The sequence below is a fragment of the Rhamphochromis sp. 'chilingali' genome, assembly GCF_963969265.1.
Source record: "Rhamphochromis sp. 'chilingali' genome assembly, chromosome: 9".
Classification (NCBI taxonomy): Eukaryota; Metazoa; Chordata; class Actinopteri; order Cichliformes; family Cichlidae; genus Rhamphochromis; species Rhamphochromis sp. 'chilingali'.
In genome coordinates, this window is record NC_137936.1 from 9,895,039 (window position 1) to 9,900,010 (window position 4,972).

Below are 4,972 nucleotides of genomic sequence, written 5' to 3' on the forward strand. Positions count from 1 at the left end.
TGCTCTAATTTAGACATATTGTATCATGCGTGAGTTTCTAACTTCCAGTCTGTCTTATAACTGAATTTAAAGTAAGAAATGAAATGTATACTCTAGCACAAAACGTGAAACAAACTAAACACCCTATGCTGAAATCTTGCAACATCAAAGCGAATATAACTGTAACTGTTTCAAGAAACCGAACTGAGCACATTAGCACTTGTTAAAAGTCCTCATAGTCCTCTTAAAGTTCAGTAAACGAGGTTATGTGAGCATGCTTCACCTGACCACACGCTAATACTATAGGCTACACTTTCAAGCCATTTAGACCTATGCTGTACTCCTAACAGGCCCATGGCCTCTTTACACCGTGAAGACCAGCGAAACCCATGTGCAGGATGGCTCTGATCCTGTGCATCTGTGCCTCTGAGCAGCAGCAGCAGGAGCAGCAGCACCCTCCCCGCCTCCTCCGGGCACTCTGGATTTGAGGATGAGGACGCAGAACATCAGGACCCTCTCTCTCATCCTCTCAATTATTTTCTACCTGCTTGTAGGAGCCGCAGTTTTTGACGCACTAGAGTCAGAAAGCGAGAGTTCAAGAAAAAAAGGCGCTGGAGCAGAAGCTGAGCGAGCTGAAGAAAAAGTACGAGGATGATTTCAACCAGATCTAGTGAGTGGTCCATCAGACAGAGCCGCATCGCGCTGGGAGGCAGTGGAAATTCGTCGGCTCTTTTTACTTTGGCATCACCGTTATCACTACAATTGGCAAGTATATAATGTTGTGGCCTGACTTCACGGTATTGTGTGATTTTTGCAGTAATTTTTTTGACAGTTTTTCTTTTTTTGGACCCTGAACAGCAACTCATTGAAGATAGACACATAAACTAGGCCTACCTAAATGATTTTTTGATTGTGAATTATTACTCCTTGTAATGCTGGGATGTAGCTAAAGTTTTGTTTTGTTTTAAATTAGCCCATTTACAGAAAGCAAAGCTGTCCAGAAACACCTGCTGTTGTTGTTCTAGGTCCAAATTCTTGGAATAAGATAGATGTAGTTTGGCCTTTTCAGCAAAATATCAGTAAAGTGATTATGTAGGCAGCTGCATATGTAGTAAAGAAGTGTGCAAAGTTTTTGAAAGTTTTTATTTTTTATTTTTTAATGGTAAAAAACCCCCCAACCCTTTCTTAAAATACCTAAACCACCTCTATGTGACAAAGAAAGTACAGATCAGAAGCCTTAATCTCTTATAGCCACCTTGGGGCCTATCCCAGTTGGCAGTAGGCAAGAGGTGAGTACACACTGGATAGGTTACCAGTCCAAGGTTGGCCTGAACAGACCTAAAGCAATGAAACAATAACACTTTTCAGTTACAATTTCTCACGTGCTGTCTTATTGGTCTGATATAAGCTCCAGCCTTCCTGTCCAACCTCAGACTACGGAACAAAGGACTGAGTGAAACCACCTTTGTTAGAGTGCACGCCCTGTAATGTTAAGAAGCTAAAGTGTCACTATGTTTTCTTACAGCTTGGTAGCTTCATATCTTATGTAGAAACAGTTGCCTTTTGTTAATCACCTATGTCCTTACCATTTCCCAAAAAGCTGAACTAATTGCAGAAATATAAACAGGTTAAAAAGCTGATCAGGCTTAAAGTGAGAAAACCTGCTGTTAATGTCCAGTAAACACTTTTTATCTTACGTTGTGGTGTGCAGGATTGAAAAATATTGGTATCGAAAAATATTGGTATCAAGCCAATACCATGTAAATACAGGGCCAGTATTGGTGATACCAATACTGATACAGATACTTTTAACGATAAAGATGGCTTATGTTGGAGAGGGCAGTGAGAAGAATGAGATTAATGGAATGTAAATGTGCTTATCGCTAAAGGACTTTCAGTCAGCTTCTGTTGTTTCAATGGGCTAGAGGCTATAAATAAAATTATGTGACAGTCAACATAAAAAAAGTTCCGATATTTTTCATAGCCCGTGTTTGACTTGTATTTTTTCATTTCTATTATACTTATTTATTTAACACAATTCCATGGACTACATACTGAACATAGAGGATAGAAACAAAGTATCAATACTGAGGCGCTAGTACTGATCTGATACCAATACCAGCATTGGTATCGATATTTAGATCAATCCGCCCGCCTCTAGCATTCCCAAATAAACAGTGTTCACTTATCACTGTGTGTTCAGCCTGCTCTGTCACCAACCTTCTCTTTAGTTGCACCTCCCAAGTTTCTCAGTTTGCTATTAAGTGCTGTGGAGGTGGCGGACACTGGTATTAACAGAGCTTTTACACATGTACACCGCTAGCAGCTGCTTCTGGAAATGAGGTTAACGAGGACAGCATGATTGGACCAAACCAGTTAAGCTGCAGTTATAGAGAGATAGCCAAATGTTTCCTGGCACAGAATCAGCAAGCAGTTTTAGTGAGACTTATCTGTGGTTTAACCATGTTTGCTCACATTAGTTTAAAGACTTGACTTTAACCTGCACTGAGTTATGTGTGAGTATCCCTGCCTTGCAGTGTTTACAGCAGCAATATACTAGTTTGATGTCTATGGAGCTTGATGACTATGAAACAGTAGTACTCAACCTTTGACCTGTATTATTCTTTGACTTTGCAGGTTATGGCCATGCTGTTCCGTGCACCAATGCTGGAAAGGCCTTCTGTATGTTTTATGCGCTCTTGGACATCCCTCTGACGCTGGTCATGTTCCAGTGCCTGGGCGAGAGGATCAACACTTTTGTGAGATACCTCCTGAGCAGAGTCAAGCAGGGCCTGGGCTTACAGAAGACAGAGGTGTCAATGGGAAACATGGTCCTGGTGGGTTTACTGTCTTGGGTAAGCACTTTGTTTGTAGGAGCTGCAGCCTTTTCCTATTTTGAGGGCTGGAGCTTTTTAATGCCTCTTACTACTGCTTTGTCACACTTACTACCATTGGGTTTGGAGATTTTGTAGCCTTGCAGACAAAAGATGCCCTCTAGAAGCAACCTACCTACGTGGTATTTAGCTTCATGTACATTCTAGTTGGGCTGACGGTCATCGGAGCATTTCTTAACCTGGTGGTGTTGAGGTTTCTCACTGTAAGCTCAGGTGAGCTTGATGGGAGCTCCACAGCAGGGGAAGAAGAGCAGGAGTACAGGAAGATCGCGGACACTGGAGAAGGAACTGCTGAGGACCTATGTAAGGATGATGAAGATGAACTTTGCAGGCTTACCTTTCCCATGGAGGGTTGCAACAGCTTTGTCAGCCTCCTCTCTTCTCCTGCAGAGGAGCACAGACCTATTATACCCAAGAATGCAAACCTGCCTGAACCCAGCAGACTCCAGGCTTTGTTCCTTTGCATGTGCTGTTGCATGGACGTTTACAACAGCGCCTCTCAGTCCCACTGTGACCAGACAAGCGGCCATAGCAACCCTGTCTTTTACAGTACCATCTCCTACAGAGGGGACCAGGCCCCTTGCAGCTTCTACACCATGTCATCACAAGCCTCCCCCAGCAGCGTGGCACTCTGTCTGGGCAAGAACAATTCTCACAGCAGGTGGAAATCACTCTGACTGAGATCTTTGAAAACTTGAAGTTGAAATAGCCTTTGTTTTGTTTTGGATCTTTGTACGCACAGAGCCCATAAAACCATCTGATTTTCTGTTTGGTGGAATAAACTGCCTCATGCTTTCTTTGTTATGAAGCTTGTCTGATAAAGTGTAACATATTAAAACTAAATATGCAGTTTATATTGTATTTACACTGAACATTACCAATGATCTAACATTTGAGGTATATCAATAAAGTATAGTTTATGCAACTTTATGGTTTTCCTTCACTATATCACCTGCAAAAAACAAACCAGCAAATTAAAAAACAAAAGAAACAAACAAAAATAAAGCACCCACACAACTTGAGTATGAATACGTTGTCTTCTCGCTGCAGCACTGTCTCATGTGACCTTTTTTCTGACCGTTATTTCCAGTCAGTAAACTTTGCAGTTTCCTGTCAGTAGTGTTCACTTCATTGCTCTGGCTAGTTCCCCAGGTAAAAATGTTCATCTTTATTGCTCAGTTTTGGGGGACCTGGAGACGGACACATGGTAAAAGATGACTGAATGACGGCAGTAGCCAGGTAAAAACCAATCATATCATCTCTGTCAAAGAACAGAAAATGAGCCGTGGCACAGAAGTGGCCTCCAAGTACAAGCTATTGTCTCAGATGTGTGGTTGAATGACACATTGCAGATTAGATTTTTAATACAAACCACCGATACTTACATACTATGTTATGTAATGTCTTCAGTGGATCTGAATGAGCTTTCCACCCTGAGAAAAACCCACTGATGTCAGGCTGTGACGGAGGTGGACAAAGGTGGGCATGTATCTTAAAGAAGGGGTTAAGCAACACGGTGCTATTAGTTGGATTATAGGTAGGGGTAGAATACACAGGTACATTTAATGAAATACTGTACAAATAAAGAATATATGTATATGTACAGGGAGTGCAGAATTATTAGGCAAGTTGTATTTTTGAGGAATAATTTTATTATTGAACAATAACCATGTTCTCAATGAACCCAAAAAACTCATTAATATCAAAGCTGAATGTTTTTGGAAGTAGTTTTTAGTTTGTTTTTAGTTTTAGCTATTTTAGGGGGATATCTGTGTGTGCAGGTGACTATTACTGTGCATAATTATTAGGCAACTTAACAAAAAACAAATATATACCCATTTCAATTATTTATTTTTACCAGTGAAACCAATATAACATCTCCACATTCACAAATATACATTTCTGACATTCAAAAACAAAACAGAAACAAATCAGCGACCAATATAGCCACCTTTCTTTGCAAGGACACTCAAAAGCCTGCCATCCATGGATTCTGTCAGTGTTTTGATCTGTTCACCATCAACATTGCGTGCAGCAGCAACCACAGCCTCCCAGACACTGTTCAGAGAGGTGTACTGTTTTCCCTCCTTGTAAATCTC

General features: G+C 41.0%; 1 pseudogene across 1 annotated transcript; it reads left to right on the plus strand.

The window, feature by feature from the left end:
- Positions 1 to 469: 469 nt before the first annotated feature.
- LOC308402220 (potassium channel subfamily K member 15-like) lies at positions 470 to 3,550 on the plus strand (annotated as a pseudogene). The gene is made up of 2 exons: positions 470 to 744; positions 2,617 to 3,550. The product of its transcript is annotated as a potassium channel subfamily K member 15-like (transcript).
- Positions 3,551 to 4,972: the final 1,422 nt, after the last annotated feature.